The sequence below is a fragment of the Equus caballus genome, chromosome 16, assembly GCF_041296265.1.
Source record: "Equus caballus isolate H_3958 breed thoroughbred chromosome 16, TB-T2T, whole genome shotgun sequence".
Classification (NCBI taxonomy): domain Eukaryota; kingdom Metazoa; phylum Chordata; class Mammalia; order Perissodactyla; family Equidae; genus Equus; species Equus caballus.
In genome coordinates this window covers 59352744-59366619 of record NC_091699.1, presented here as the reverse complement: position 1 = coordinate 59366619, position 13876 = coordinate 59352744, and the positions used below count along the sequence as shown (strand labels likewise).

The window sequence follows — 13876 nt, the reverse complement described above, 5'->3', positions numbered from 1 at the left end:
AAAAAACTCATTGGGGGGCTGGCCCCGTGGCCAAGTGGTTAAGTTCGTGCACTCCGCTGCAGGCGGCCCAGTGTTTCATCGGTTCAAGTCCTGGGCGCGGACATGGCACTGCTCATCAAGCCACGCTGAGGCAGCGTCCCACATGCCACAGCTGGAAGGACCCACAACTGAAGAATATACAACTATGTACCGGGGGCCTTTGGGGAGAAAAAGGAAAAATAAAATCTTTAAAAAAAAAAAAAACTCATTGGAAGCAAACAAAGACAGAGACAAGTTTGATATCATGCCTATGGGGTACAAAAAGCTGACAAAATGGCATGTAAAGTATGATTGCAAATATGTAACACTTTGTACATATGAACAATGAACAAGGGCAATATGTTAAAAAAATTCCTTTTTCTTAAGCTTTATACACTGTTGATAGTCACCTTATCAAAAAATGATTTAAACTAAAAGCTATAATTATCAGGCTATTTCACAGCATGAAAATATAAACTTATAAGAATAATCAACTTTGAAACTATATTAATAAGCTGATAAGGGAGAAAGATTCATTTAGTCTGTCAGAGCAATTGCAAGGTAGGACTATAAAAATTTACGTCGGTCATCTCTGGTAAAACCATAATTTTCTAACAGATTTCAGATTAACCATGACTCTTATAGACATAATGGAATTATAAGTAAATGAAAAACACATTGCTAATTTTAAACAGAAGGTGCACCACTGGATTAACCTTAAAAATGTTATAAAATTAAAACTCTGACTCAAATCAACAGGTCAAACTTAGAACAAAGAAGCAACCATTAATGTCCTCTATAAAGTCCTGGAAAAACCATCAATTTTCAAGTCTGCAGGTTCTAATTACTGCAGCAAAATTCTCCTAAATTTTCAGGTTTCCCTGAAGACCTTCTCTATGATTCCTTCCATCCATGTAGCTCACTCAATAGGGGAAAAAATAGTAGTGACATGAGGTACTTTTTATAGCAGAAAGGAAGATGCCAACATTTTCCCTCTCTTAAGCCATGTTGGTCAGGTTTGTGTAGCTTAAACTTGTCTTAAATAGAAAGGGCAAAGTATTGCCCTGAAATGGTAGGCAAGATACCAACCAGGCCCATAAAAGGAAGAAGTCAACAAGATATAATGCAATATGAGTACAACATTCATGAGGGAATGACTAGAGAAGAGAGCCGACAGCACAGCTGTCAGAGTATCTAATCCAAGTGCCACTCTAATCTAATGACACGTGCAAAGAGTTCCACATTGCATACATTACTTATGCTCATAAAAGACCTAATACCAACATTTGGTGGCTCCTTTTTATAAAAATAAAGAAAAATTAACCCTCCCCATTCCCATACCTGCTCATCCACCACTCCCTACCCGCCCCCCACACACAAACAGAGAAAGAAATCATTAGTAACTTTCCAGAGGTTAAGGAAATGAGTTGCCAGATTGAAAGGACCTACAGAATGCACAACATAAATTTTGAATCCACACCAAGGAATCTGATAGTGAATTATCATAGTGAATTTCAAACACTGAGGACAAGGATGATTTTACAAGCTTCCAGGGGTGGAAAAATCAGGTCACGTATAAAAGATTAACAATTAGAATGGCTTCAGTCTTCCCAAAGTAATTTCAGAAAAATTCCTCAAGGAAAATTACAGACAACCTCTAAGCAGCCTATGCCCAGTCAAACCATTCTATTCTCATACTTGATTATTAAAGACAGTTTCAGACACGCAAGGTCTCAAAACTTTACCTCTTTACACCCTTTGTCAATAAGCCACTAGAAGATATATTTCATCAAATAAAAGAGAAAATCAAGAGAGAGGAAACTTAGCATAGAGAAAATAAATCCAACACAGAAGGGGGCAAAGGGGATCAATCCCCGGCAGGATGATAAATATCCCAGAAAGAAAGCTACAGATTGAAGCAAAGAGACACAATAGAGGGCTGTCATCACCAAAACCCCCACAGCCTTTGAGACTTCTTTGTAATATGAGGTAAGCCTGGTCCAGGTTTTGATCTGAATGTAGTTTGTCTTGACCCCATGTTGAAGTTCCTGCTGTCCCTTCTCCTGTTGGCTAGATTGGCTGAGGACTTATTTCACACCACAGAAGTATTTTGCTTTTACCTATTCCTGAGAGCTAGAGGATGATGAGCTGAGAAAGAGCAGTGTACTCCCCAAACCATATTTCTTCTAGATATTTAGTACCTTGTAAAGATTTTAGCTCTGCCAGATGCCCTGACTATGGCGAGTCTTATGGTTTCCCAGGACCTACTAACAAATTTTCCCAAGGACTTACCCGAAAGGGCTCAAGGAAGACTACGTTCAGCTTATCTTCTCCTGGGAGCCTTCGTTTAATAGTGGCAATATGGACCTTTCCTTTCACAGCTAAGTTTCTACTTGCTATTCAGTTTTTCAAAACCAAACAAGATAGTCCTTAAGGATACATTCTATAGCAGAGACCAGCTCACTGTTCATCAGTCACTTCCCTTTTCTGTCCACAGCTATGCTGCATTTCACAACCTTCCTTGCAGTCAAGTGCAGCCACGTGACTGAGTTCTAGACAATGGAATATGGGCAAAAGTGATATATGCCACGCCCAGGTCTGGCCTGGCCCATCAAACCTTCCATGTAATCTATCACACTCCTTCTCTTTGCCCTCGTATCTGCCAGCCAGATGCAGAGAACTCAGTGAAAGTCTCTGAGGCCCCAGAGAACAGCAGAGTCACTAGACAAAAGGAGCCTGAGACCCCGGATGACTCTCTGCAACAAACTACTCCTTTCCCAGTGCTTTCCAACTCACAGCAGACAGAGATGTGAGTGAGAAATAAATTTTTTTTTTTCTCCTTTTTTCTCCCAAAGCCCCTTGGGTACATAGTTGTGTATTTTTAGTTGTGGGTCCTTCTAGTTGTGGCATGTGGGATGCCGCCTCAGCATGGCTTGATGAGTGGTGCCATTTCCGTGCCCAGGATTCGAACTGGCGAAACCCTGGGCCGCCGAAGCACAGCGCGCGAACTTAACCACTCGGCCACGGGGCCGGCCCTGAGAAATAAACTTTAATTGTGTTAAACCACTAAAACTTGGAGGTGGTTTGTTAAAGCAGGTCAGCCTATCCTGACTAACAGACACAAAAAGGTGGTAGAGCTATTCCATTTTTCAAAAGTAAACCACATATTGATTAGGAATACATATTTAAGGGGTGAGAGGGGACTGCAAGGTTAGACACAGAATGGTCTCAAGAAAGTGATTAACATGTAAAATGGGATTGTGATTACCTGGAGGGGAAGGGGTGCCATTAAAGGATATACATACACAGGGAACTTCCAGGATAACTGTAATATTTAATTTCTTGACCTATGTAGTGCGACCATAGGTGCTCATTTTACTATTCTTCTTGAAACTATACTTTTATTCTATATTTATCTACATTTCACAAATAAACTAATTATTTTGCTCAAAATAAATTAGGAGGATACACACTTGAAAAATCTGTTGGAGCATTTGGGAAAAATAAGGTGAACAGAAAACTAAGCAAAGAAAAAAAAAGCAACTCAACCCACTGGAAAAACTGAAAGTTAAACAAGAAAGGAAACAACCACGATACAGTTCTTGGCTAAGTAGTAAACAATATTTATTTAGTTGTAATGAAAACACCAAGTACTGATTTAAAATTGCAAAACTGCAAAGTTGCAGGGAGGGAAAGTGGAAGGAAACAATGAAGAAACACAAAATAACGATAAACACCATCAGTAATTTCCACCATCTGAAGATACTCATTCCAGTTGTACATATGTATTTTTAAACAAAAATGGGTTTATAAAATATGTGCTATTTTGTATCCAGCTATGGCAGACAGACTCTAAGGTGGCCCCCGACCACGAACTCCCTCCAGCTGTTCACTCCTTTGTGTAAACACCTCCCCAAGAATGGACAGGACTTACGACTTGCTTCTAATCAACAGAATAGAACAAAAGTTATGAGACGTCATTCCCATGAGTATGTTACATTATATAAGACTGCCTATCTAGCCTACTTGCTGTAGACTCTACTCCACGGTTTGATGAAGTAGACATACTGGGAAACACCACAGGGCCAAGAACTTCAGGTTGCTGCTAAGAGCTGAGAGCAGCCTTTAGGAGCTTGAAGACAGCCAAGTAACCTCTAGAAAGCAAGAAGGCTCAGTGCTAAAACCACAAGGAAATTAATTCTGCCAAAAACCAAAGTGAGCTTAGAAACAGATTTTTCCCCAGTTAAGCCTCCAGATGAGAATTAAGCCCAGCCAACACCTTAATTGCAGCCTCATGACACCCTAAGCAGAAGAATCAGCTCAGTCATGCTCAGACTCCTAACCCCCAAAGAAGCTGTAGGATAATAAATGTCTGTTTTAATTTTAAGCTGCTAAATTTGTGTAATTTGTTACACAACACAGAAACAAATACAACAGCTTTTAAAACTACAGATGAATGAATTCATTAAAGTTGTAGGGATATGAAATCAATGCAAAAAGTCAGTTACATTTCTAGACACTGACGATGAACAATCCAAAAAGGAAATTGAGAAAATAATTCCATTTACAATAGCATCAAAAAGAATAAGATACGCAGGAATAAACTTAACCAAGAAGGCAAAACAGCTGTACACTGAAAACTACAAAACATTGCTCAAAGAAATTAAAGGAGACATAAATAAATGGAAAGCCGCCCATGTTCACAGATAGAAAAGTTAATATTGTTTTTTGGTGAGGAGGACTGGCCCTGAGCTAACATCTGTTGCCAATTTTCCTCCTTTTTTTGGTCTTTTGTCCCCAAAGCCCCAGTACATAGTTGTAAGTCATTCTAGTTCTATGTGGGATGCCGCCATGGCATGGCTTAGATGAGTGGTGCATGGGTCTGCGCCCAGGATCCAAACTGGCAAACCCTGGGCCACCGAAGCAGAGCACACAAACTTAACCACTCGGACACGGGGCCAGCTTCAAAAACTTAATATTGTTAAAATGTCAGTAGTACCCAAAGAAATCTACAGAGTCAATGCACTCTCTATCAAATCCCAATGACTTTTTTTGCAGAACAGAAAAACCTATCCTAAAATTAAAACTCACATGGAATCTCAAGGGACCCCAAATAGCCAAAACAATTAAAAAAAGAACAAAGTTGGAAGTATCACACTCACTTCCTGATTTCAAAACTTACTAGAAAGCTACAGTAACCAAAACAGTGTGCTACTGGCATAAAGACAGACATATAGACCAACAGAATATAATAGAGAGTCCAGAAATTAACCCTGCCATATGTGGTCAAACATATATGGTTTTCAACAAGGGTGCCGAGACCAGTCAATAGAGAATGGACAGTCTTTTCAACAAATGATGCTGGGAAAACTCGATATCCACATGCAAAATAATAAAGTTGGACCCTTACCTTATGCCATATACAAAAATTAACTCATAGTGGATCAAAGAAATAAACGTAAGAGCTAAAATTATACAACTTTAAAAAGAAAACACACACAAAAAGCTTCCTGACACTGAATTTGGCCATGACTTCTTGGATATAACACCAAAAGCCCAGGCAACAAAAGAAAAAGTTAGATAAATTGGACTTCATCAAAATTAAAAACTTTTGCGCATGAAAGGACACTATAAACAGAGTAAAAAGCAACCCATGGAATGGAAGCAAATAGTTGTGAATTATACATCTGATAAGGGATTAACATCCAGAATATAGAAAATCCCTGAAGTTCAACAACAGAAAAACAAACTCAACTCAAAGATGGGCAAAGGACTTGAATAGGTATTTCTCCAAAGAAGTTATAAAAATGGCTAAAAAGCACATGAAAAGACACTCAACATCATTAATCATTAGGGAAATGCAAATCAAAACCAAAATGAGATACCAACTCACACTCATTAGAATCACTATTTAAGAAAAAATAAAAAAAGAAAGAAAACAAGTGTGTCAAGGACGTAGAGAGATTAGACCCTTGTACACTGCTGGTAGGACTGTAAAATGGTGCAGCTGCTGTGGAAAATGGTATGGCAATTTTTCAAAAAATTAAACAGAATTACTGTATGATCCAGCAATTTCACCTATGGGTATATACTCAAAAGACAGGAAAGAAACTCAAACAGATATTTATACATTTGTGTTCATAGCACCATTATTCACAATAGCCAAAAGGTGGAAGCAACCCAAACGTCCATCAAGGATCAAAGTATAAACAAAATGTGTTATATACATACAATGGAATACTATTCAGCCTTAAAAAAAAGAGTGAAATTCTCATACAAGCTATAACATGGATGAACTGAGGACATTATGTTAAGTGAAATAAGTCAGACACAAAAGAGAAATACTATATGATTCCACTTATATGAGATACCTAGAGTAGTCAAATTCATACAGACAGAAAGTAGAATAGTAGTGACCAGGGGTTGTGGGGAATAAAGAGTTACTGTTTAATGGGCACAGAGTTTCAGTTTGGGAGGATGAAAAAGTTCTGGAGATGGATGGTGGTGATGGTTGCAAGACAATGTGAATGTACTTAATGCCACTGAATTGTACACTTAAAAATGGTTAAAATCGGGGGCTGGCCCCGTGGCCGAGTGGTTAAGTTCACGCGCTCCGCTGCAGGAGGCCCAGAGTTTCGTTGGTTCGAATCCTGGGCGGGGACATGGCACTGCTCATCAAACCACGCTGAGGCAGCGTCCCACATGCCACAACTAGAAGGACCCACAACGAAGAATATACAACTTTGTACCGGGGGGCTTTGGGGAGAAAAAGGAAAAAAATAAAATCTTTAAAAAAAAAATGGTTAAAATCATAAATTTTATGTTATGTATATTTCCACAACAAAAAAGAAAACTTTGGACAGATAGCAAAGGGTGAGCGTGGTAAGCCAAGAGGACAGTGACCTTCTCATTTCCTTCATTTTCTACTTAGACATAGTGATATCCATGACAGGGGAAAAAACATCTCATCTACAACTGAATTTTTTTTCCATTTTTAGTCCTATAATCCTTGGGCCACTTAAATGGAATACTTTTTTGCTAATAGCAACAACATGTATGCTTACTAATCATGTTGTTTGTTGTTACAAATGATTTAAACCATTTAACAGGGAGATAAACATTTTAACATCCTAATCCTCTGCATATAGAATACCCTATTTAACTTAGAAAACAGAGAGCCAAAATATTGCTCCTAACTGTTAAAATGCTTCTACTTAGGAGAGTGGGAGATGTAGAGACAAAACAAAGCGATCAGAACAACTAACTTGAAAATTAAACTCGCTTCCTAAAACAGTAAAGGATGTTATATCAAAACTAGTTAAAATTTTAGTATTAGTATTTACAATGAATAAAAACTAAGATACACAGGGTTCAAACTGAAAACAATCGAAAAAGATGAACTATAATAACAGGAATGAGTAGAATATAATAGAAACAGATATATAATATTATTATATCATAAAATATGAAGAAATAGAATAATAGAAATAAACCAAATAATAGGAATAGAGAAGAAAGAAAAATACTTATTTTATTTTTTCTCCTCACCTTGAATACTAAATACAACATCTTCATCAAATGCTAATGATCTAAATTTCTGAGGGCAAGAAAAAATTAGGGGCCGGCTCCGTGGCCGAGTGGTTAAGTTTGCGCACTCCGCTGCGGCAGCCCAGGGTTCCGATCCTGGACGCGGACATGGCACCGCTCGTCAGGCCACACTGAGGCGGCGTCCCACATCCCACAACTCGAAGGACGTGCAACTAAGATATACAACTGTGTACAGGGGGGTTTGGGGAGATAAAGCAGGAAAAAAAAAAAAAGATTGGCAACAGTTGTTAGACCAGGTGCCAATCTTTAAAAAAAAAAAGAAAAGAAAAGAAAAAATTAAATTTCCTGGAGTGCCAGCCTAATCTAAAGCAAACGACAGGAAACCACCTGCAAGCTTTGCATCTCTGCATTAAATCTGTATGCCAAACTCTTCAAACAACCTCAACTGTAATACAAGGCTGCAGTTAACGATGATGACATGAACCTTGGTCATAAGGGTGGAGCAATAAGTTCTTTAACAGCTTTCTAGCCTAAGAAGTGAGATCAGTTAAAGAACTTTAAACTCAAGCACTTCATTCACTAAGTACAGAAAACACCAAGGTTTTCACGAGAAAGCACTTAGTACAGGGAGGCAGCTATGCTGGGAGATAGCATCTGGTAATAACCAAAAGTTTAAAGAGATAATGTCATGATATTGTACATGATACCTTACAGTTCTACGGGAAGAAGAGAATGAGAATTTGGGAAGAAGCTAATTTCTCTGCATGAACTCAAAATAATCCTGTAAAACAGTCATCAGTCTCAGTGTCCTTTCGATCCTCCTGACACGCGTGAAGGTCTCTGAGTTGGACTATTTCACCTAGGGGCGTGGCCTCCCTATGCAGGTAACTAACATTTTTCCCCTGTTGTAAAACATTCGACTGAGCCTCGGCAAAAACTCTCAGAACCAGAACATAACGTCAATACTGGTACAATCCTATGCTCCTCCTCATGCACATTTTCCTAAAATACTTTCCTCATTAGTTTTCCTTAATCATGATTTTTCCTTAAAAAAGGAAAACAAAAACTGGATCCTAGGATATGCGTGCTAAGCAGATTTTTACCCGAAAACTTAGCCTTAATCTTCTGAAGGCAAATGTCCCTTATAAGCTCCCTCTTCTGTGGCTGACACTTTTCCTAAACCGCAAGCCTGCCTGACTTGCAGTGGGGCCAGGACAGATTACGGTTATGTGGTAGGTTCTGTCAGGCGAGCTTTGACAAGGCCTCAAAATAGACCCTGGGCACCAGCCAGGGAAACTGCCACTCACAAGTTTCAACTTCATCATCCTACGTTAGCCCCTCAGCACTTTTTTTTTCCCTCCAGTCTCTCTCATTTTAAAAGGACAAAGATTCCCTGAATCTTCTCCTGGTCATGAGTGAGCTGTATAACATCAAAATTAAAAATTTAAGCCTCCATTATTCTGATCACAAACACTTTGCAGAATAAAGACTGACTCTGTACCTACCTCCTGCCTTGGAAAACTAATCTATGAACAGCACTCTCGTTTGCAAAAGGATTTTTGGATCTCAAACAGCACAGAAGTTTATTTTATTATGACTAGACTAGGACGTGGAAGATAAACGAAGAAGGGAGAAGGTGGACTATTTAGTTCCCTTGCGACTAATAATCTAGTAGCAAACTTCACCAGGGCAAGTTAAACTATCTACAATGTTTTTAATTGATACTGGCCATAAAATCCTAAAACCACCAACCTATTACAAAAGGTATTTATTTAACTTACTAAATATAAATGAAGTGGTTTGTCTATAACAGCACCAGCCTTCAAGGTACGGTATTTTTACCCTTACCAGTACAAATAAAAATAACCACCTGTCACTCTAAAATGTTTAAAGTTGCCTTATAAAATATATTTGCAGTATTTTTTCAATGGGGAGGAGGATAAAGAATTTGAAGTAATTAAGAGCACCTTTCTCCTACAAAGTTGAGAAAGAAGTTAGCTTCTATTATAAAATAAAGCCCAATACAGGATTGAAATAAATTTTCACAACTTAAGTGCCAACCCTGTAGTCACACTTTTAGAAACACATTCCACATACACATTTATGGAGTAGTACGAAAACATATATACAAGTTGTCCATTATAGCAGTAAATCTAAAAAGCTAAAAACAACCTAAATGTCTCTTAATAGGGAATGGTAACATAAATTATGGAAAATTAATAAATTATGGTTCATCTACACTAGGCAGGACATTCAGTCTCTTTAAAAAATTGGATGGACATATGTGCTAATATAAAAAGATCTTTAAAGTATATCAATGGTAAGAATGAAAGGTACATGATAGTCTCCTAAACATGTGATCACATACGTAATAGAAAATTTGGAGAGGGATACATAGGAAATCATTAACAGTGACTGCTTTGTTTAGGGGGTGCAGGAGTGAGAAAAGGCTAGTTTAGACTGGAGACTTCCTTTTCACCATATAATGTTTTCTTTTTAAAAGTTTTACCAATTTTAAAACGTTCCACAAACATCCACTGAACCCCCAAAGTGAGCATTCTCCTTTTATACATGCCATTTCTTTCCTCTTCCTAACCATTTTCTACCCTTACCTCTTGCTCTCCCCAACACTAGACCAAAACAAAAGCATATATAGTAGCAAATCCCAGAGTTTCTCCAAGAAATAGAATTCTCTCTCCATTTCCCGCCAAAATAAAGAAATAATGGAATAAATGAAAAAGTATAACATGATAAATCAACCCAGTTTTTAGCCCAATATTTGATTGCTTTTAAGTCTGGCTTAATCTATGGCAGGCCAAAAAGTTTTAGAAGTGAAAGTACAATGTGCAACACACAAAAAAATCATTTCCAAAGGTGTCCTATCTACTATCTCAAAGGGAAGAATGGAGAAAAAGGTAAAGTTATTTTAGTCACAGGGTAAATTTTGCTCAATTTCTTCCTTCTAAGTTTAAAAGCTGAGTTTTGAATGATGGTCATAAAGTCTATTCTTTATTTGCAAACTAGACAAGGCAGCATGTTTTCCTGGTTAAAAGACCATCTCTCCTCTCAGATTCTCCAGAGAGAAGCAACTACCTAAAAGAAAAAGGCTATGAAATGGCCCCTATTTTGGAGGTGCAATGGAAAACGCTCCTATGGTGAGGAGAGGAGAATTTCCTCTCCTCTTCAATGATCCTCATCAACATTCCCAGCACACTGCAGGGAGAATTATTTTTTTCCTGTACATCATCAATTCTGTTCCTTTTCACACTAAGAGCGGGGTAAACAATTCACAAAGAGCTCTGCAAGAAACTGCTCCCTCCTTTGTTTCTAGTAAAGATCTGTTTTTGTTTTTGTTTCAAGAGAGAAAGAATCTACTTTGCCAAATATATTCCCCACATCACTTTTTTCCTTCATTATGGAGATGCTTAAATCCTGACCTAAGAAGGCTTCTCTTGCATATCTACCTATCAAAACTGTCAGTTATGGTGGTTTCCACAAGGGATTTTCCAAAAGGAATCTCTGTTCACTGGGAACTGAAACTCTGAAGTCACTATTAGCTGGACAAAAATCAAAAGCAACATTAGGGAACACTCTTGAATATAAGAATGCATATCCAATGAAATAAGATGCCAAAATTTAGTCAAAGAATTTAAAGGAATTTGGTAAGCAATACCAACAGGGTAAACTTACCATTACTTTATAACTGATAACTAACTAAAGTTCTTTATAAATGAAAATCAAGATAAAATAATCTGAATTCCAAAAAGAAAACAAGGCTAAGAGTATCAAGAACTCTGTAATTCAGTTATTTGGCTTAACAACATTTTAAAAGCCAAAAATGATCAAATTGCATTTCAGCAATAAAAAGTTATTTCTAGTTTTAAATGAATTCATTCCAATATTAAATTACAACTTCAATACACACTTTCTTCTGTAAGGGAACTTAAACAAGAACTCATATAGTTAGTCTCATTCCACATTTTTAAGGGTAGATTCACAAAATGGGTGGGGCCTTCCATTCAAAAGACTCTACTTTGTATACTGCAAATTCTTTCAGTGAACTTTTTCCTACCTTAATGATGGTAGCTCTCCTTTTCACTGACATTTATTTTGTTTCTAGACCCCTTCATTTATCTTCCCACATCTGGCAAAAAAAAAAATGGGTAAAATCACAACAATCCACTTAGGAACTAACAAACTATTTTAATCCAAACATTCTGCAAAAGTTCAATTTTTATTTCCTTACCATGCTACATGACAATAAATATCTAGTGGGAAATCTAACAAAGGGTAATATAGCACATCCTATAAAATGAGTAAAGGCATCTAATTAAACATGCAGTAACAAACTTCTGGCCTTCCTCTATTCCAATTCTAAGATCCCTATCAATGATTCACAAAGTGAGTGACCTAACTTTCTTAATGAATCACACTTTCCAAAATTTTTATTCTACATGAGTATAATACTAGGTCATCATCTCTGTATTTGTTAATCAGAGCATGATGTTGGTTAAACAGGGTTAATTCTGCAAGACTTTGAAACCACAGCAAACCTCAAATTCCCGCCAGCTAACTCTTATCTGCAACACTTTGCATTCTCCACCAACTGCACCTTTCCATATTCATCCCCCAAATAAAATGTTATCGTGAAAAAATGTTGTTTTAAAGATTGATTAAGAACTCATTCATCCATACCCTGCTCCCCATCTCTCTGGTTCCATTACTACATCCACCTTCTCTTCTCACTGTAATATAAATAAAAATTAATGGCCACTCTGCTATCCTTACATACATCTTTTAGTCAAGTAACCTACTCCAGTTTTACCGTTTATGGCAGAAATGCTGAGTCATTAAGTGGAACTCAAAGAAAATGAGCTATAAATAGTTAAAGTTTAGGATACAGTATTTCCCCAGCCATATCTCAGCAGCCTGATATTTGTATCTCCCACGGTGGAAAATACAGAACCAACACTTGAACTTTTCTCCTTCTAAGAGAAAAAGAGGTGGGTTTCCTTAGTTCCTCCCGCTTCCTGCTGGATAGCCGCGGGCAAGAGAAGCAGGCCTGACTGGAGCTATATAACTTAGTAATCTGGGTGTGAATAACACCCCATATTAGTCAAGCATTAACCCTGACACTCCTAGCAAGCGCCTGTTATGCCCGCGCTTCAGTTCGGGTCAAGGAGGAAAGGAAAAAAATCCATAAAAATGCTACGCCCTCCACAGGCCTGACACCGTTCCCTGGGGTATCTGTCCGGGGACAGGACCGAGGGAGTGTCGCGTCTGGGCAGGAGGAGAAGGAGCCCCGAGCACCCGAAGCAGAGGGACAGCAGCCCAATTTATTTCTCCTACAGCGGGAGCAACACCGTCCCCTCGCGCGGATGGAGGGTGAGCGTCAGACACCAGGCATGATGCCGGGGACCGCAGCAGGCAGGGGGCGGCCCCGACCCGGGAGCCCGCCAGCCCCAGGGAAGCCCGGCCCGCAGCAGGGCTCAGCGGCGGCGCGGACTCAGCGGGCTGCCGAGGCCGGGAAGGGGGCCCCTGCTCCCGGCTCTCCCGGGCCAGCGGGAGGAGCGGCCCTTACCTGTCTCTGCGCGCCCGCTGTGCCGCGGAGCCGCCCGAGAAGGGCCGGAGCACGGCTAGCCCGCCCGGAGCCCGCTGGGGCGAAGGACGAGGGGCGCGGAGGGCGGACTCGGTCCCAGGTCCGCGGCCAGTGGGCCGGGCTGGACGCGGCGGCTCCCGGCGCCGGCGGCCGGTCAGTCAGTCACGCCAGCGTCCCCAGAACGCTGCGGCTGAGACAGCGGGAACCGGCCCCCGGGAGGAGCCGCAGCCGGAGCGGCGGGCGGAGGAGGCGGAGGGGCGGGGCCACGGGGTTGGCGACCCGCTCACCCGGAAGCAGTTGCGGCCGCCGCGGCGCGCGCTGCGGGACGGGGTTGGTCGCAGCTGGGCGAAGTAAACCCGGCTCTCCAGCGGCTAGCTGCGCGCCGCCCAGGGGCGATGTTCCTGCCGCTCTGCTCTGCGGCTGCGACCTGATGCGGCCGCGCCCCAGAGAGGGCGGCGGGGCGCGACCGCCAGTGGAGCGGAGGCCCGGGGCGGTCTAGAGGTGGCTCCTGCGGGTCCGCCGTGCCGGCCCAGCCCTCCGCCCGCAGGACCGGGGCTAGGAATGTGAATTGTATGTGTGCCTGTTCAAGGCTGCACCTGCCCTGGTCGCCTCTAAACTCTCCGGCCTACTGGGCTTGGGTAAGTGGGCGAGGGTGAGCGGGTGTGGTTGAAATGCTAAAAGCCTTATTTCCAAATTGAAAACGCGTGATTT

General features: G+C 40.5%; 1 protein-coding gene across 50 annotated transcripts in view; it reads right to left on the bottom strand.

The window, feature by feature from the left end:
- Positions 1 to 13432, bottom strand: part of LRRFIP2 (LRR binding FLII interacting protein 2) — a 109154-nt gene extending 95722 nt beyond the window's left edge. For 33 of the 50 annotated variants that reach the window (XM_005600827.4, XM_005600829.4, XM_005600826.4 and 30 more), the window contains exons 1-2: positions 13148 to 13287; positions 11639 to 11710 (exon numbers count right to left, since the gene is read on the bottom strand). The gene's annotated coding sequence lies outside the window, so the exon portion shown is untranslated. Of the gene's footprint in view, positions 1 to 11638; positions 11711 to 12261; positions 12312 to 12391; positions 12754 to 13147 lie in introns of those variants that run through there. The other 17 variants (XM_005600824.4, XM_070236881.1, XM_070236885.1 and 14 more) reach the window with 5 other exon arrangements.
- Positions 13433 to 13876: the final 444 nt, after the last annotated feature.